A 21,411-nucleotide genomic window follows, 5' to 3' on the forward strand; every position below is an offset into this window, starting at 1 on the left:
TGTATCATGAGGATAAACATTGCAGTTGTTGTCACTGAAGCCCCCCCCATTCCCTCGTGAAGACTGAGGAGAAGAATATATTCAATATCCTCTCCATCTCTCCATCCTTAGTAACCAGATTCCCTTCATTATTCTTTATGAGACCAATATGACTTGCCCTCCCTTTCTTACTATTTATACACTTATGAATTTCTTGGGATTTTTTTTTATTCCCCTCCACTTATGTGCCTTTTAGGTTCTATGTTAGCCACCCTGATTGCACCCTTTCATTACATTCATATTCTTTGTAAAGTTGGAATGCTGATGATGATGTATTTTTTGAAGGCCTTCTCCTTTGCTTTAAATGCATTTTTATATTGGAGTTAAGCCACCCAGGACGTTCCTATTGGGATGCACTAGCTAATACCCCTTTATTTAATATGCTCTTAATGCATACTCATTTTTCCTCCGTGTTCCATGTCCCATTTAGTATCTTCTAGCAAGGACCATAGTTTAGGGAAGTTGGCTCTTTTGAAATTCATTGTCTTTGTATTCCCCTTATGTTTCCTATTTGTGTGATTTATACTGAAACTAATTTACCTGTGATTGCTGTTTCCTAAATTGCCCTGCATTTCCGCATCCGTGATCAGGTCTATATTGTTGGTAATCAGCAGGTCTACTAACTTTTCTTTTTTCTAATTGTGCATTTACCATCTAACCCATGAAATTGTCCTGTAAAATATTTAGGAACTGGCGAGCCTTAGATGAATGCATGGTTCCTTCCACGCAGTCTATGTTTGGATAATAAAAATCCCCCATTATAATGACACTTCCCATCCTTGCTGCTAATCCAAATTGTGATATAATGTTCACCACTGCCTCCTCCCTCTGGTTAGAGGGCCTATAGCATACTCCCAGTATTACTTACCCCTTCGTTTCCTCCCTTTGTAGCTCAACCCATAAGGATTCCACCTCCTCCCTTGCTCCCTTAGTGATGTTGTCTCTCACTTTTACTTGTACATCATTTTTGATATACAGGAGTGTATGTGCTCCTGCTCCATCGTAGCTGTTGGTTCCAGCATTCTGGTTTTGGCTATAGCCGCGTACACATGGGCGGACTGTATGGCCTACTTAGTCCGTCATACAATCCGACGGACAGTCCGTCATACTTTCGAATGAACGGACTTGACCACACACGGATGCACAAACAGTCCGTCGAAAGCTTGCGCGATGACGTGTACAGCACGTACGACGGGACTAGAAATAGGAAGTCCAATACACAGCAATGCACCCTTCCGCCGTGTAAATCCTTTCTGAGCATGCGCCATTCTTAGTCCGTCGAACTAGCCTACTGACGAGCGGATTGTCCGCTGAAACCAAAGTATGACGGACAGAATTTCGAAAAATCCGAAATACTTAGTACGCCAGACTGCACGCTGAAAAAGTCCGCTGAAGCCCACACACGAGCGGACTGTCCGCTGAAATGTGTTTCGACGGACTAAGTAGGCCATACAGTCCGCCCGTGTGTACGCGGCATAAGGCATTCTCCTTGTCTGTCTGTCCACCTTCAAGGTGATTGATTGTGGTCAGATTCTGGGTGGAGGCCAGACCTGATTTTAGCCAGTCAAACCTTCAATCCTAAGCTTGTGACATAGTGTGATGATGTGTGTATTACCTGATCAAGCTCCCTGTTCGTCTGCCCCGCTCTGCTAGATTAGATTTCCATGTATATGACCTTGGATTGGATAACAACTATTCTCTGAACGCTGCCTGCCTTTTACCTGGACTGTCATTGAACCACTCTGCCTGTATGCCAACCGCAAGTACTTGTTTGCTTTGCATTCTATGAATGAACACAAAGCTTTCTCTGAGGCAGAGATCCCCTCAGCCAATCAGAGCATTCATAATTATACATCTTTAGGATCAGAATAAATTCACTTATGTATTTTAACTCCTAATTATGAAATGTTTTACACAGTACACATGTATAAAATTGTTGTATTTTTACATGGAGCAGCCGTAGGCTACCCATTATGACTCCCCTTCTGCAAAACAAAATACCACTTCAAGGATCCCAAGAACAGATTTGATACCATTTTATCTTCCAGGTCATAGAGTTCATAATTCTTGCTTTTTATTTTTATGCTTGTTCCAGGTCAGTGAGAAAATATTAAATCCAAAGGCAGACAGACAAGCCTTGTCAGACTTCATAATTTTCTCACAACAGTTTTCCGTTACATAAACTATAATAAATTAGGAAGACAAGTATACACTTTCTATTTTAATCTAGGCACTTGTTTTCTGTTTGATGGAATGTGTATTTCTGTCTGCAGATCAGTGAAACGCGGTAGCTAGTTATTATTATGGCTTTAGGAATAAATTAAAAATAAGGAAAACAGGCTGTAAATGCAGAAAGGTAACTACGTTTTTAATGTTTTGCTTTGCTCCAAGCAAAACCAGAACATCCTGTATCAAAGGATCCCACCGTATCGTGTAAGCTAGATTCTGTCATAACTAAATAAATATTATGCAGTTTATTTTTTCCAGTTTTGCCGGAGGTTTTATAGTCAGTTTTTTTTAATAGTACTTAGAACTATTTCTTTTTACTTTTTAATGCTTTTTGTAGTTTTTCTTCATTCTTAGATGCAGTTGATATCCCTTTTTATCCATCAAAGTCAAATTTGTTTTTATAAAGTTCAAAACATATTGTTTTTTGTTCATGAAGCACAAGTGTGAAATATAGAAAGTCATTATATTTTAAAAATAGACTGTGTGACTTCTTGATAAAGGGCACACTACTGACTGGAGGTGAATAAAATATAGGCAGATGAAATTGTATCAAGTTTGTAAAGTTATGTTTTCCTCTATAAAATAGGCTCTGGAAATTTTTGAACATGTAAATTTTTTTCTTTAAAAAAATATTTTGTCTATTTGTTAAAATAATTTGGATATATACAAAAGGTTACAGCACTGCCCCTTTCCCTTGAATGTGCTTACCCGGGGTGATACTATTTGGTGTTTCCCTATATGCCTCTCATGTGTTCAGATCTAAAATTAACTATTAAAAACTATGAACAAACAAATTGAATTATGTGCATAAGCAGTGATAATCTATTACATATTGATATGGGTTTGCTGCTGTTACTATGGCATGCACCTACTACAAACACTACTCACGAAGCTACCCCTTTAAATTTCTATATCTGGTGTGGATAAATAAATAGTAATGTTAATATCTCCTTACGTGAATTGCTTGGTCATACAACACTGTACCCAAACTAAATTCTTATAATTTTCTTCCCACAAATAAAGCTTTCTTTAGGTGGTATTTGATCACCATTGTTTTATTTTTTATTTTTTGCTAAACAACTATAAAAGACTGACATTTAAAAAAAAAAGTTTTTATTTGTTTCTGTTAAGAAATGTGTTTTTCTCCTTCACTGAAGGGCAGTGATGAGTCTGCACTAATAGACACTGATGAGGCTGAATTAATGGGCGCCGATGAGGCGGCACTAATAGGCACTGAGGAGGTGGCACTGATAAGGTGGAACTGATGGGCAATGATGAGGAGGAACTAATATGTAGGAATGATGGGCACTGATAGGCGGCACTGATATGCAGCACTGATGGGCACCAATAGGCTATACTGATATTCAGCACTGATGTGCATTGATAGGCGGCTCTGATGGGCACAGATGGGCACTGATAGCTGTCACTGATGGGCACTGATAGGCAGCACTGATGGGCACTAATAGGTGGCAATTATAGGTGGCACTGATGGGCACTGATGGACACTGATAGGTAGCACTTATGGACACTAATAGATGGCACTGATAGGCAGCACTGATGAGGAGGTACTGACATGCATTACTGATGGTCACTGATTGGCATCTGTGAAGGGAACTGACAAGCTTTACTGATAGGCACCAATTTGCACTTTGATGGGCACTGATTGACACTTTGATGGGCACTCATTAGCCTCACTCACTGAGATTTGGGTGGGTACTGATTGGCACTGATTGGCATTGTGGTGGGCACCTCTGATAGGGGGCTGTGCGGATAATCATTGTGCTGATTATCAGTGCACACCCCCATCTGACAGGATTCAGGCAAACATTTGTGGCCTGATTCATCCCTGATCCCTGCTGTGAGCTGCATCCTTATTAGGTGTGAACTCAGCCTAAAGGAGTAATTTTATTAGTGTTGGGGCAGCACTTGGAGCATTGTTGTGAGCGCTTATGAATGCACATAAGGAGATAAAACTATTACCTGTACTATTTATTTTTGCACACCAGATATAGGAATTTAACCACTTGACATTAGCGCTATGGCCGAATGACAGCCACAGAACAGATCTGAATTCCCAGGAGGCCATCATATGATGGCCTCCCCTGTGCAAGCTCCCTGCACGCTGTGATCACCGAGTCACTGAGACTCGGGTGATCACCGATCCGAGTAAGGGGCCGGTCCCGTCTCCTTACCATGTGATCCATGTGAGCCAATGACAGCTGATCACATGATCAAAACGAAAGCTCGTGGTAGTTTTTTTTCTCTTCATGCTGACAGCAGAGGAGAAAAAAAATCCGATCACCGGCTCATCTTAAAGGGACATCGGTCCAAAAAAGAGGCAATTATGCCTCATTTATGCCACCTATCAATGCCCTATCAATGCCCACAAGTGCCACCTATCAATGCCCACAAGTTCCACCTATCAATGCCCAACAGTGATGCCAATCAGCGCCACCTAGAAGTGCTGCCTATCACTGTAACCGATCAGTGCCCATCACTGCCACCCATCCGTGCCCATCACTGCCACCCATCAGTGTCCATCGCTGCCACCTTTCGGTGCCCATCAGTGCTGCCTCATCAGCGTACATCAGTGACGGACAAAAAATAGCCATTTTAAGATTTTAGAACAAAATACATTTCTATTTTTTTAAAGTCTGACTTTTTAATTTTTTTAAACAAAAAATAAAGATCGCCCAGGTGATCAAATACCACCAAAAGAAAGCTCTATTTGGGGGGGGGGGGGGGGGGGAATTATAATGCTTTAATTTGGATAAGTTTAGCATGACTGCACAATTGTCATTCAAAGTCCATCAGCGCTGAAAGCTGAAAATTTGTCTGGATAGGAGGGGGGTTTAAGTGCCCTGTAAGAAAGTGGTTAAAGGGGTAGCTTTGTGAGTAGTGTTTGTAATAATTTGGATATAGAAGATATCTTCGCTGGCTTCTGGAAAATGACATATAAAGTAGAATTATCAGTGGTGTAGCTAGCAGATCTGACACTCGGGGCTGGTCATTTTTGTACCCCCCCCTTAAGAAGAATGGTATGTGGCAATATAGCGGCACCGAGCCAGAACTGTGGGTGTGGTCAGATTGCATCAACAGTGGGAAGAACTTAAATGGCCATATGCTTTAATGACTGTGCTACAAGCGAGTATGTAACAGACAGTACAGACCTCAGCCTCATTTTAATAAAATAAAACTGTTCTATTTCATATCCTTTACTACACACAGCTAACCTTAAAGTTATATTAACGTATTTTTTTTGTTTGTTTTTTTAAATAACAAACATGTTATACATACCTGCTCTGTGTAATGGTTTTGTACAGAGTAGCCTGGATCCTCCTCTTCTTGGGTCCCTCGACAGTGCCCCGGCCCCTTCCTAATTCTGGGTGCCCCCACAGCAAGCAGCTTGCTATGGGGGCATCCAAGCAGGCACACTCCCACCCACTCTGTCTCCTGACAGCAGCGGGAGCCAATGGCTCACTTGCCCAGTATGCCATTGAGTTGTTGGGCTGCCCTGCATCCAGCGTGCTTTCAGAACAGGCATTCAGTGCTGCAGGATTTTCATTACTGATCATAGAAAATTTCTGTCCCTAGACACCGTGGACCGTTTGACTTTTATAAAAACCAATCAGTCCTGGATTACTAGCTATGAAGCCCCTGATGCCGATATCACTGATTACGTCTTTTTAGGATGTGGAATCTCTGCAGCATTTCAAGGCTGCCTAGCTTTAAGGGTGGTCAATCATTTCATCTGGAAGAATGTTTTTGGTATAGGTTTCATGGGCACAATTAACACCCAAAGATCAATTTTTCAGCACCTGTTTGACAGGTCCATATCATTGCAATTTTTTTTGCCTTCATCAAGAGCACCTCTATAGGGTTATGGTGGGAAGGCGCCTCCGACACCCAAAGACCAATTTTTATGCACCTGTTACTTCTATCCAAAGTCAAAGTGACACCAGAATGTATCCAAACACTTCCTGTGTACCAGAGTGAAGTCAGGCAGCAGAGAGATGATGTAATCTCTCAGCGGCCTGCATAGTGAGGGCAGAACTGCAGGGATTCAGGGCGGGAACTGGGCGGTGAGAGACAATGTCATGTCTCTGCTTCCCCACCTGCCAGCCCGCTCGCTCACCGAGCTGCCCGCCCGCTCACTCACCGATCTCTGCTCACCCACCAAGCTGCTGACCCGCTCACTCATCCGCCCACTGAGCTTCCCGCCTGCTGAGTCGCCCGCTCACTCACCTCTTTGCCGAGCTGCTTGATCACTCACCCGCTGACTGGCCTGCCACTCACCCGCAACTAATTTCTTGAGGGGGCCCTGTTGCCCCCCTGGATCCGCCCCGTTACAACAATGATATTGCGGGTACTCAGTATAGTTGTTGATATTTTGACAACCCCCGTATGTCACTGTCCAGCAAAAGGGACAAGGATGTCCTGCAGTGAACGAAAGCTCTGACTGCTTATTTAAAGAAGGTACTACTATTGCACTCTTTTCACTACCCTCCTAAATAAACCTTCATTTATTTTTGCTCAAAATATTTACCTAGGATGCAAAATTGTGTTAGAAAGTTATGGTGTGGACCGAACAGGGGTCCGTTCGGCCTATCCCTAATTGTCAATTCCTGTGTCCCAGAGTGAAGTCAGGCAGCAGAGAGATGATGTATTCTCTCTGCTGCCTGCCCAATGAGGGCAAAACTGCAGGAATGCAGGGCAGGTGCCGGGCGGTGAGAGGTGATCTCTCTGCTCCCCCACCTGCCAGCCTGCTGATTGGCCAACCGCCTGCTCACCTGCCGACTGGCCTACCCGCTCACTCACCAAGCCCCCACCCACTCACTCACTCACCCGCTCACTGAGCTGTCCGTCTGCCCACTGAGCCATCTGCTCACTCACCCCTTTGCCGAGCTGCCGGTCTGCTGAGCTTCCTGCTCACTCACCTGCTGACTGGCCTGCCGCTCACCCACAACTAATTTCTCAGGGGGCAATTTCCCCTTTGCCTCCCCTGGATCCTCCCCTGATACAAAAATGATATTGCAGGTACTCAGTATAGTTGTTGTTGATATTCTGACATCTCCCCCCCATGTCACTGTGTAGCAAAAGGGACAAGGAAGGAAAGTTCTGCAGTGAAGGAAAGCTCTGACTGCTTATGTAAAGCAGGTTCTCCTATTTTCACTCTTTGAACTATCCTCCTAAATAAACCTGCATTTATTTTTGCACAAAATACATTTCAAATTGACCTAGGATGCAAAAGTAGATAAAGCAGAATTTTCCATTTTTACAAGGGAATATGAACTGGGAGCAAAGATAAATTCTAAAGGCTTCACTAAGTGAGGTCTTTATGAGTCTCGCAAGTGACAAGAATAAGAGAAATATGTAAAATGAAGTGACTCTCTTCACCCCTGTGTTAGGTTCATTTTTGATGCTGAATGTTTCAGGGCACTGCCCTTCAGTTTATCTGTTATGAGAATTTCAAGAACCTTACAGTCATAAAAAATGCACCAGGCATGTTGGAGGAAAAAGGTTGCAAAATGTGTCCTTGTCTTTTGTGTTTGATCCAAATAGTTACATAAGCCCCTAAGATGAGCATTATTTGTTATGTGTAATCCTGATAAGTTCTGACAACAATCATGTAAAAGACAGAGCATGGGCTCTTCATTCCTCTCTCTGTGACCTGATGTCAAAAAGTAAATGAACCAGTTAACTCATTGTACTCTATTAAGAAAGAAAGGGGCAATGCAATAACAATTAACGGGGAGGTTAATTAAGATATATTAGCAAATATAAACAGCCATCATAGAACACCATGATGCATTTTACACAGTTGTGCTTAATCACAAGGTCCAAGTTTAACCACTGTGTTATGAAATGCATCTAGGCATTCTATGACTACTGCTGATTAGGGATGAGCTGAACACCCCCGGTTCGGTTTGTGGCAGAACATGCGAACGGACCAAAAGGATCCGAACGTGAAAAATCAGAAGTGCAAATTTTAAAGGCTAATATGCAAGTTATTGTCCTAAAAAGTGTTTGGGGACCTGGATCCTGCCCCAGGGGAGATGTATCAATGCAAAAAAAGTTTTAAAAGCGGGTGTTTTTTCGGGAGCAGTGATTTGAATAATGCTTAAAGTGAAAAAATAAAAGTGAAATATTCCTTTAAATATCGTACCTGGGGGGTGACTATAGTATGCCTGTAAAGTGGCACGTGTTTCCCGTTTTTAGAACAGTCTCTGCACAAAAGGACATTTCTAAAGGAATAAAAGTAATTTAAAACTGCTTGCGGCTGTAATGTAATGTCGGGTCCTGGCAATATGGATGAAAATTATTGAGAAAAATGGCATGGGTACCCCCCAGCCCATTACCAGCCCCTTTGGGTCTTGTATGGATATTAAGGGGAACCCCGCACCCAAATTAAAAAAAGAAAAGGCGTGGGGCCCCCAGGCCCTATATACTCTGAACAGCAGTATATAGACAGTGCAAACAAGACAGGGACTGTAGGTTTGTTCTTAAGTATAATCTGTTTGTCATTTGGAACAGGTACATTTTTAAAGTGTAGCTCCAGGCAAAAAAATATTTTTAAGCTTTTTGGATAACATAGGGAAGGGTTATCACCCCTGTAACATTTGTTTTACTGTCTGTGCCCCTGTTCAGAAGATTTCACTTCACTTTCTGTGCCAATGGCAATTGGATTTTGAAAATTTGGGGATTTTATTAGGGAAACAAGGATTGGTGGTAAAGCATCAACGGAGACCTCCTTTTCCCATATTAACTTTTACAGGAGAGAATTTCACTTCCTAGGGGTAGATTTCCTATCACTTTCCTGTTGTCTCCCTCCATTTTGTAAGTAGGAGTCAATTGTAAGTCAGATGTTTGAAAGTAGGGGACAGCCTGTATATACTATACGGCCTGCCATATATAATCTACAGAAAATTAGGCCTTAGGTGTTGCTGGTACCAGAACACTGTAATCCCTCACAGTTACTCTTGGTGGGCACTGGAACGGGCCCTGCTGTGAAATATTATATCAAGAATTGTAATTACATGCCCTTGTTAAACAGGGGAAGAAAAATCGGGCCTTTGCTGGTGGTGGTGGTGGTGCCACAACACTGTAAACCTTCACAGTTACTCTTGGTGGGTGCAGGAACGGGCCCTGCTGTAAAATATTATATCAATAATTGTAATTACATGCCACTGTAAAACAGGGGCAGAAAAAATTGGGCCTTTGGTGGTGGTGGTGGTGCCACAACACTGTATGCACTCACAGTTACTCTTGGTGGGCGCAGGAATGGGCCCTGCTGTGAAATATTATATCAAGAATTGTAATTACATGCCACTGTTAAACAGGGGCAGAAAAATTGGGCCTTAGGCACTGGTGGTGGTGCCACAACACTGCAACCCCTCACAGATACTCTAGTTGAAAGCAGGAACAAGCCTTGCTGCAAAATATTACAGCAAAAATTACAATTATACGCCCCTGTTAAGCAGGGGCAGAAAAATTGGGCCTTAGGCACTGGTGGTGGTGCCCTGAAACAAAAATGTTCTTAGAAGCTATCAACATGAACATTGAGGAGGAATGGGATAATCACTCAGCATAATAGGATAGCCAATCAGCATAGGCAGTCTTCAAGGGATCTCACATTCATAGAAAAATTAATCAGTTACGTCAGCATCAGGTGCTTGGTAACTGGTGATCCAAGACTGAATTATTGTTATGAAGGTGAGCCGATCAACTGAGTCTGTGGACAGGCACACTCTGTGATCGGTTACAAAGTCTCCAGCAGCACTGAATGTGCATTCAGAAAGAACGTTGGATGCAGGACAGGCCAGTAGCTCAATTGTATATTGTGCAAGCTCTGGCCAGTGATCCATCCTCAAGACCCAGTAACCCAGTGAATTTTCGGTTGGAAATGTCTCGAAGTCTGATCTTGCCCCTAGGTATTCCTGCACCATGTAAATCAGATGCTGGCAATGGTTGCTGGAACCGATCAGACCTTGGGGCTGCGGACTAAAGAATTGTCTGAATGCATCGGTCAGATAGCCACCTTCTCCACTGCTCCTTCTGTGACTGACCGAAGCCTCAGCAACACGTTGTCCAGGAGGACCAGGAAAGTGTAACCTCCCAGGCTCTGGAAACGCATTGCACAAACCTTTCTGCAAGGCCTACCAAAGATGTTTCATCCTCTTCTCCCTCTGCGATGGCTGGATAAGTTCTGCAACCTTACCCTTGTAATGTGGATCAAGAAGGGTTGCCAGCCAGTAATGATCCCTCTCATTGATACCACGAATCTGAGGGTCCTTTTGGAGGCTTTGCAGGATCAGGGAGGCCATGCAGTGAAGGTTTGCTGAGGCATTCGATCCGGAGTCCTCTGAGTCACTAAGGATGACATGATCCACAGCCACCTCCTCCCACCCACGTAGAAAGTCCATAGGTTTCTAGAGACTGAAAACGATCCCTTGAAGACTAATGCTGATGCTGAGTGCCAGGCTCCACGCTGACACAATCCTCATCCTCCTTCTCTTTCTGTGTGACCGGCGGGCCCACAGGAATACTGTCTGGATAAAGGGGGCCTTGAGAGGTAAGGAAGTCCTCCTCATTCTCCCTCTGTTCTGCCTCAAGTGCCCTGTCCATTATTCCACGAAGCGTGTGCTCCAGCAGGAAGACAGTATCACTGATAAATGCACTGTCACTGCTCACCATCCTGGTGACCTCCTCAAATGGTGACAGGACAGTGCATGCATCCTTGATCAGTAGTCAATGGTGTGGCAAAAAAAAGCCAAGCTCCTCTGACCCAGTCCTGGTGCCATACTCACAAAGGTATTCATTGATGGTCCTCTGCTGCGTGTGCAGCCACTGCAGCATTGCCAACATTGAATTCCACCTGGTGGGCATGTCACAAATGAGGCGGTTCTTGAGCAGGTTGCATTCCTTTTGAAGGTCAAAAAGAAACTTGTATACTTCAAAAAAGTGCTTGCATAGGGTGACACTATAGAAGCGCAGATAACAAGATGCCAGCATCCCGGAAATAGTTTAATAGAAAATTTAAATGCTAGGCAAGATGGACTTTATAGGCACACGGGTAATAGATCTAAAGAACTTATTTTATTAGTAAAAAGATATAAAACTGGAGTACAGTTATTTCAAACATACATATGTACAAAACAAGAATAAAATTAATTAATAATATACCCTACAGATATAGATATTGACACCACAGAATATCTTATATAACCACATCCATAAATTTGAGCCAAATAAGTTCTCAAAGTGTCTTTCAACAAAAATATGGATATCCGGTAAGCTGTGGGTCTTAAAAAAGTGGCATCAGTGTATCCCTAATATATATAGTATATATATATATATATAGTGTGGGGTGTGGACTTAACTCCCTGAGCCTTAATTTCTTGCCCCTCCCACCACTTTTATTATGTGATCACCTATAAAAAAAGAAAGACAAACAGTGTTTATATTGTTTTATATATTGCATATACACAAATATTTTGCCTTTCACTTCTATTTTAACCTGAATGGGTTGTTTTACAAATACTTTAAATGAGGCTTCTAGGGTAAAGTAAGGGTTCCCCTGCAATTATTGAGGTTGCTTCATTATTTACTGTAGATTTACACAGTGCACATATAGGGTTGCTAAGCGAGGAGTTGGGATCCTATGTTTAAATAAAAAGTTAAGTGTTCTAATTGCAGATATGAACTAATCAGGAGTCAGATGAACATTTCTGCCAGGTTCGCTTCATCAGAGGAAAGTTATCCCTACAATAAAATACAAGGCAGGATTTAACAAGTTGCTTTGAAGAAACTACTGTCACTTTTGAATACTGCCCTTTTCTTAAAAAAAAGCACTATTTTCTGTTTCATCACAAGAAGATGCTTCCTAGTAATATTTTGCATATCATGCAAGGTATAGGTTAAGGCTCCTTATAGATGGTCTGTGCTTCAGGGAGTCACCTTACAACTGAGAAACATTCCAATTATTATTCAAAGCTGATAGTGGCACATGTCGAATAGTTTTATTTATTTATTTATTTTTGTGTAACGGGAAAGGAGTGGGAATGTTTGCAAGTTGAGTTCTCAGCAAATTGGAAAATACCTTTTATATGATAATAAGCAGCTTCCACTACCTGAGATACTTGTTATTTGTATTATGAGCCATTTGTAGACAGACTAACTTAGCTGTTTGTGATGGTTTATATTACCTTAAAACCATGAAATATATTGCACAGGAATGTATGAACACTGGCAAAGATATAATGTCAAGCACAGCAAACATGGTCCTAAATTGTTTGTAGTCACACAAAAACTAAATTCATGCAAGCAAGAACCACATGGGATACACAAATGTAAGGATATTTTTAATTATCAAAAATGTTCCTATTTAAAAGGCAATGTGCAGTTTCACTTCATATTTGTTCTTGGTTATTTTTGAAAATTATAATGGGTGGGGGGGGGGGGGGGTTGACTGCGGAGCTTGAAGCAGGGTTCTGAGAGGGCTTGCACCTGGTCATAGAATTCATCCAGCTATCCTGAACATCGGCTTACAGATTTATAGCTGCTGGACGTCTTTCTACTTTTACCTTCCCATGACATCATCATAGTAGAGATTGATCAGAATAACACTTATTGTTCAGCTGAGAAACTAGTTAAATTTGCCTGGGAGTTGAACCTGCTTCTCCACAGAAGACTTGACATCTCTCTCTGCACACGAGGAACCACCCTTACCCTGCATACAGCAGCTCCTAAACCCCAAGGAGACTGAATGTAACTGCACTCTACATGCTTCCATAGACATTGACTCTAGGAACAAAAATCAAATTCGGCATTACTGTGCAGTAGTGTTGTGCCACATCCTATATCGACAAAAAGAGAGGGAAAAAAAATAGACATTAACTCTGAACCACCTTGTCACAAATCATGATAGCCATTATACTCAGACATTGCTGACTTAGAGTTGGTGAACACCAAAAATCACACTTTATATGCCGTGTCTCCTACTGAACTGCAACATGATACCGCAAGATGCCACCAGATTTTAGCCCCATTCTCCAGTTCCTGCAAAACTCCATGTGACTGAAAAAGTCGTAGGGGGAGTAAACATTGGCCTGACAGCACGGCACACAAGAACAAAGAACTGTACAAACATATGCACAATTACTGCACATGTGTGAGATTACTGCCAGAAGAAGAAGTAAGGGCGGAAGTACAGCACTCTGGGGACTCAGAAGACATCAGCTAACATGGCACTGGCTTCTCCAGGAAAATAAGATTTTAAAAACCACTTCAAAGTAAGTAATAGTCACAAAGGTGCTTCATATTAATGCAGATTTTTTTTGTAAAGCTTTATTAAGAAGTAGAAATTAAGGGGCAGAGTTTACCATTGCTTTAAGTGAACAGCCTATACTTATTTTGTAAATCAAGCCCACATAGTGAAAAATACTTAAGGCGGGAGTAAACCCGCTGACATTCTTTTATTCTTCCCAGACCTGTAAGGCAAAAGACATAATGAGCTTGTATGCACCACATACTAGGTCATTATGAAATACTTACCTTAGAACGAGGCCCCAACATCTCACTCAATCCACACCGAGGGAGCTGACATGTTCCCTCGGTGTGTCTTCCGGGTATTGTGGCTTTGGCGCTGTGAGCCACGATATCGTCACTCCCGCGCATGCGCGTGGGAGATTTCTTTCCGACAGGGTCCAGTGTCTGTCGGGTTTTCAGCCGAGAATCCCCTGTGTGCAGTCAGCGGCTCATTGCGAGGGGAATATCTCCTAAATCATACAGGTTTAGGAGATTTTTTTTTACCTGCAGGTAAGCCTTATTATAGGCTTACCTGTAGGTAAAAGTAAAAAAAAAGACTATACAACCACTTTAAAAAGGCTATACATTTTCTTTAATGTGCAATTGCGTGTCAATAACAGGTTCTCTTTATGACTTTATTCTTCTTAGTTGCAATATATTTTTGGGGTAAAAGGCCTGTGGAATATTACAAATATATGAAAAGTAAAAGAAGTAACATTAGATTTTGTGGGCCAGATATTCCACTGAGGTTTGCTGGTACAAAGTGAGTCACATAATAGTCGGAACACGCTTGCAAAAACATTTATAAAAGCTTCAATTTATATAAAAAACAAGAGAAAGGGAGTGTGGAGGAAGCAGAGAGCTTATTCATTTTCCTCTATCCTAGTGTGTGCTTTTCTGCTATATTTACAATGATACCTAGGTTTAGGTTATACACATTGTTATGAGATGATTTGTGTATTGTGTTCCCTTTTAGGCTGAACTCAGTGCATGCAGTCATGAGTGTGAAGCTAGTCCACTGTTGCAATTGTACTTCATTTCCGCTGAGTGATTTTAAAGTATATTTGTTTGAGTGTAATTTACAGAAAAGAAACCACCTCATGTACCAGGGTGTCATATCACTGCCTGGTCTGTCTGTCCATTTAATGTACACAAAGGCATGTTCGTCACGGTTTTAAGCTATAATTCATTTTAAAAGTGTCACGCAGTGAAATGTGTAACAGGCAAAACAAATAGACATGTCAGCTATTATAAACACATTTTATGTGGCTTTACTGTGCATGCAGCTGTATATATGTATGATTTCACTGCTGTCAACCTATAGAAAATTAGGGAATTGCTCATACATTCCTGCAGACACTAATAATGTGATTACTTATCTGCTTTTGTAACTTCCAGGAAACTCCAATGAGAATAAAATGAGCCAATGTCAATTCTTTACAAAATATTCCTGGATCTGTATTTAATAAAGGAAAAATCAGTCCTGGGGCATGTCTTACCATGACACTAGTGCAGATTCTGCAAAATATACCATTTATGCTGCCTCCTAAATGCCTACTACAGCATTAAGGCCTCTTTTAGTCAACTTTACTTAAAGTATTTGTAAATGCTGGATTTTTCTAAATTTAAATAACAAACATGTCATACTTACCTGCTCTGTGCAATGGTCTTGCACAGAGCAGCCCCAGTTAACCTCTTCTCGAGTTCTCTGCCAGCACTCCTGGCTCCCCCCCCCCCCCGCTAAGTGTGCAATAGCAAGCTGCTTGCCAGGGGGATACTCGTGCATGGTTGCTTTTGAACCCTGCTCCCTCCTCGCTGGCTGTGATTGACAGCAGCAGGAGCCCGTGGCTCCTGCTTTTGTGTCCGAGCCAATGAAGAGAGAGAGAGCTGACAGAGCTTGAATGGGGGGGGGGGGGGGGCTGCACACAGAAGTTTTTTTTAGTTTAACGTGTGAATAAACCCACCTCATTAAAAACGATTCAGTATATTCTGTATTACATGTTTTACATTTTCACTCTGTCACTTTGGGACTCTTTTTTGGTATTCTGCAAAAAACATTGTTGATCCTGCTGTTCAATGTCCCTCCCTTCTTGTTTGTGTCCCTGCTGCAGTCAGAGATTGTGTAGACCAGGCCAGCTGTTGTCACATCTACTGAGCATGCTCCAGTTTCAGATTCCCTTTAAGCTGTCCTTTTCCTTTTTCTTATCTATGTAGCTCGCATGACTATAGAGTCACACATGTGGGCATATACATGCCAGATAAATATCCATCATCCACATGCATAAAGAAAAGGGAAAATGTTAATTAAACAATGTGCATTAAGTATCACTTTAATGCAGAGAATGAATTAAGGTAAAAAACCTTCAGCCTTTAAAACCACTTTAACACCAACTATTGCACTGCATACTGTATCTTCCATCCTTTCATAACCATATCCATAGAGTTATTTTTTGGCAGAAAGATGATGAATTCAAAAAGACTCACCCAGGGGTTAGGCTATGCCAACTCCACGCAAACCAAAACACACTTGTGAAATACAGTTTTTTCAATGGAGGAGTTCCAGATGCAGAAGAGCTAACATACATACACGGTGCAATACACTGCAAAAGGGTGTACATGTACGTCCCCTCTAGTAAGCCGGGTGCCCATGAACATGTCACGGAGAGGAAGAATGGGGAGATACTTTTGTAAACAAAGCATTTCGCCGTTCTGCCTAGTGACAGGACAGAGATCACTGCTCTCAGTCATCGAGAGCAGTGATCACTGTCCTGTGTGTTAAAGCCCAGCCCCCTAACAGTTAGAATCACCACCCAGAACATGCTTGACCCCTTCACTGCCCCTTAGTGGTTAACCCCTTCACTGCCAGTGTCATTTACACAGTAATCAATGCATTTTTACAATAATCAATGCATTTGTACAGCATCAATCGCTGTATAAATGTCAATAGTCCCAAAATAGTGTCAAAAATGTCCAATGTGTCCGCCATAGTGTCGCAGTGCTGATAAAAATCACAGCTCGCTGCCATTACTAATAAAAAAAAACGATCCCCTATTTTGTAGACGCTATCAATTTTGCACAAACAATTCAATATTTACTTATTGCGATTTTTTTTTACCAAAAATATGTAGAAGAATACATATTGGCCTGAATTGAGGAAAAAAATGTTTTTTATATATTTTTGGGGGATATTTATTATAGCAATAAGTAAAAAATATTGTGTTTTTTTAAAAAATTGACGCTCTTTTTTGTTTATAGCGCAAAAATAAAAACCGCAGAGGTGATCAAATCCCACCAAAAGAAATCTCTACTTGTGGGAAAAGAAGGACATCAATTTTGTTTGGGTACAACATTGCAAGACTGAATCGCAAAAAAGTGCTCTGGTCAGGAAGGGGGTAAAATCCTCCTAGGCTGAAGTGTTTAAAGCATTGCTACCATATGTATCAATATTAAACATATAAAAAACACACTTGTGGAATGCAGTTGTATCAATGAAGGAGTTCCAGATTCAGAAGAGCTAACATGCATATAGATATATATATATATATATATATATATATATATATATATATATATTTTTTTTTTTTATATCAAAGGCTTTTTTTGTGTGTAAGCATCACTGTACTTAATGGCAGTAAAATATTGCATATTTAAAAAAAAAATACTAGTTTGGGCACAGGAATAATGGGGGGGGGGGGGGGTGAGTCTTTGTCTTTTTGTATATTCCCCATACTGCTTCTTCTCTTATACAGTGGTGTGAAAAAGTGTTTGCCCCCTTCCTCATTTCCTTGTTCTTTGCATGTTTGTCACACTTAAGTGTTTCGGAACATCAAACCAATTTAAACAATAGTCAAGGACAACACAAGTAAACACAAAATGCAATTTGTAAATGAAGGTGTTTATTATTAAAGGTGAAAAAAAATCCAAACCATCATGGCCCTGTGTGAAAAAGTGATTGCCCCCTAAACCTAATAACTGGTTGGGCCACCCTTAGCAGCAACAACTGCAACCAAGCTTTTGCGATAACGTGCAATGAGGCTTTTACAGCGTCCTGGAGGAATTTTGGCCCACTCATCTTTGCAGAATTGTCCTAATTCAGTTACATTTGAGGGTTTTCGAGCATGAACGGCCTTTTTAAGGTCATACCACAACATCTCAATAGGATTCAGGTCAGGACTTTGGCTAGGCCACTCCAAAGTCTTCATTTTGTTTTTCTTCAGCCATTCGGTGGTGGACTTGCTGGTGTGTTTAGGATCATTGTCCTGCTGCAGAACCCAAGTTTGTTTCAGCTTGAGTACACGAACAGATGGTCGGACATTCTCCTTCAGGATCTCTTGGTAGACAGCAGAATTCATAGTTCCTTTTTTCACGGCAAGTCTTCCAGGTCCTGAAGCAGCAAAACAGCCCCAGACCATCACACTACCACCACCATATTTTACTGTTGGTATAATGTTCTTTTTATGAAATGCAGTGTTCCTTCTACGCCAGATATACTTGGACACACACCTTCCAAAGAGTTCCACTTTTGTCTCATCGGTCCACAGAATGTTGTCCCAAAAGTCTTGGGGATCATCAAGATGTGTTGTGGAGAAATTGAGACGAGCTTTGATGTTCCTTTTGCTCAGCAGTGGTTTTCTCCTTGGAACTCTGCCATGCAGGCCATTTTTGCCCAGTCTTTTCCTGATGGTGGAGGCATGAACGCTGACCTCAACTGAGGCAAGTGAGGCCTGCAGTTCCTTGGACGTTGTTGTGGGGTCTTTTGTGACCTCTTGGATTAGTCGTCGCTGCGCTCTTGGGGTAATTTTGGGCGGCCGGCCACTCCTGGGAAGGTTTACCACTGTTCCATGTCTTCGCCATTTGTTGATAATGGCTCTCACTGTGGTTCGCTGGATTCCCAAAGCTTTGGAAATGGCTTTATAACCCTTTCCAGACTGATAGATCTCAATTACTTTCTTTCTCAATTGTTCCTGAATTTCTTTGGGTCTCGGCATGATGTGTAGCTTTTAAGGATCTTCTGGTGGACCTTACTGTGTCAAGCAGCTCCTATTTAAGTGATGCCTTGATTGTGAACAGGTGTGGCAATAATCAGGCCTGGGTGTGGCTAGAGAAATTGAACTCAGGTGTGGACAACCACAGTTATAGTATGTTTTAACAAGGGGGGCAATCACTTTTTCACACAGGGCCATGATGGCTTGGATTTTTTTTCACCTTTAATAATAAACACCTTCATTTACAAATTGCATTTTGTGTTTACTTGTGTTGTCCTTGACTATTGTTTAAATTGGTTTGATGTTCCGAAACACTTAAGTGTGACAAACATGCAAAGGAACAGGAAATGAGGAAGGGGGCAAACACTTTTTCACACCACTGTATGTCTCCTGTGCCTCCAACCATGGCTCCGCTGATTTACCTCCAGCACTCCCTGTTTTGCTGTATTGCCTTTTTTCACCTCCATTGCATCCCTACATTGCTCCTCTTGTATGCTTCTGTGTTCCAACATACTTCTTGACCATCCAATCTATCTCTAGCTCTCCTCTGTACTCCTTGTCAACCTCCAGTACCCCCTTCACTGTATTATTTCTCACACCCCCAGTGCTTCCTTCACTGTACTGCTTTTATTGAACACCTCCAGCACCTCCTTCACTGCCTTGCTTCCCTAAAACATCTTCCTAAGCTGGCCATACATTATACAACTTCCTTATTCAATTTCCTTTAGATTTTGTGCAAAGGCCTGCCTGATTGCATACAAATTGAACGAGTTTGGGTTTGACCTTATATTATACAGTATGGTTTTGGTAAACCTAAAGGAACATTGTTCAAGAAAATTGCATAATATATGGCCAGCCTTACTTTAAAGCGACCTCACCTATATTTCACTTCTTTTGAATGCACATCTAACATGTCCTCTATCTTTGGAGCAACTAAACTTAGTTTAGCTAAATTACTTATATTTAAATTCCACAACAGTTCATATTCAAGCCATGTTTTAAATCTTTTCAGGACTTCTCAGAGACATTAAGTCATGAATGTATTAATCTCCTGAAACAGTCAACTTCCTAGGCGCAGCAAATAAGGAGAAAGATGACAAGCCAAAGGCATATATTAAGTGGCAACAAAAATATAATACACCTTGTATTAGAAAATAGAAATCAACACAAATGCAATGTATTCATAATGTTTTACATAGTGGTGTAAGCGTAGATGTTATCTTCATTATTTCAGGATGTTTTATCTATCACTCTGTACAAGAATTTCATTTCTCTTTGGCAGATTTCATTTGCATGTAAGCACGCTTTTGTAAAAATTTATTTTACTGTTTTCTTAAATTTTCCCAATTTGCCAAACGGTTCTGATAAATATGAAATAAGATGTGACTAGTGCATTAACACAAATTATAATTATTCTACATCATTACATTGCAGTCTTTCCTATTTATTTATGAGCATGGTTACAACCTTCTGTTTATTTATTGCTGACTTTACTCATACATAGGAAAAGGGGAATCCATTTTACTTGAGTACTAGTTTTAGTTAAGGCGTATAGCCGTGGCATGTTAAGGAATTTATTGGAAAAGTGAGTGTGTGAATTTAGACAATGCAATAAGTCTTTGCAATACATCCTCCAAAAAGAACATGCCAGTCAGAATTAAAATGCACAGTACAGTGTCTGCAACAAAACAATTTTAATTCTCCTTGTGCCCTTTGCTTAATTTATATTGCTTGTTCACAGCAAGGTCCTGAGAATGTAACAGCGTAAAAAAATGTAACAGCTTAAAGCTAATCTGACACGTATAAGTCAATATCACAGTGTGGGAGAGAAGACAGATACTGAAGAAATTGCTTTTGGTTTTTAAATATATGCTGTTATTGCCCGGTAGGCAGCAGTATGAAATCAGCAGTGTTAGAGCCTTTTATTTGAGTCTACGACTCCTTTGTAGCATGCTTAAACATAGCTTATTATTTTCGATATGGCCATTGAAATGTATTCTTATATACTATAGATTCATATCAGTCAATGCCTTTAATAAACGTACACTCTAACGTCCCTACATCACAAGCATACATACACTTAGTGGGTCCAAATTAGACAGCAGTCAATTAACCAACTAGCATGTCTTTTGACAGTAGTTTTTCATTCTGTATCTGGACTTTATTCAAAATGGCTGTAAACAAAGCAGTTTTGACTTACACTGTAACATTATTGTAGATACTGAGAGAACCTGCAAAAAATGTTGCTTTATTGCTTATTTATTTCCAAGTAATGTTTTGTTTATGACATGCTACCTTTCAGAGGGTTTCCTCCAGTGTCCCTTCTTGAATTCTGAAGTAGATTGATAGACTGATGGATAAATGCATGAATGAACTGATGTATGTGTGAATGAATGGAAGCACTGATTGATTGATTCTGGGCCCCACTTGGTCTGGCTATCAGTGAGATAGAAATAAAAAAACTGGGTTTAAAAAATACTCACAAGCGTGTTTATCTTTGATTTCATCTCCCAGGAGTAGGTAAACTCTAATGCCTTGTACACACGGTCAGAAATTCTGATGGAAAATGTCTGATCAGACCATGTTGACAGAAAATCTGACCGTGTGTGGGCTCCATCAGACTTTTTCCGTCAGAATGTCCGACCAACAAAGTTTGAGAGCTGGATCTAAAATTTTCCAACAACGTGATCCGATCGCATCAATTCCGATCGTCTGTAGCCTAGTTCAACGGACAAAGTGCCATGCATGCTCAGAATAAATTCCGAGACAGAAGCGCTCGGTCAGGTAAAACTAGCGTTCGTACTGTATATAGCACATTTGTCATGCTGCAATGTTAAAAATTGTTTAATGC

The sequence above is a fragment of the Lithobates pipiens genome, unplaced genomic scaffold (genome assembly GCF_037356315.1).
Source record: "Lithobates pipiens isolate NorthernLeopardFrog02 unplaced genomic scaffold, aLitPip1_a1.2 Scaffold_16, whole genome shotgun sequence".
Taxonomy (NCBI): Eukaryota; Metazoa; Chordata; class Amphibia; order Anura; family Ranidae; genus Lithobates; species Lithobates pipiens.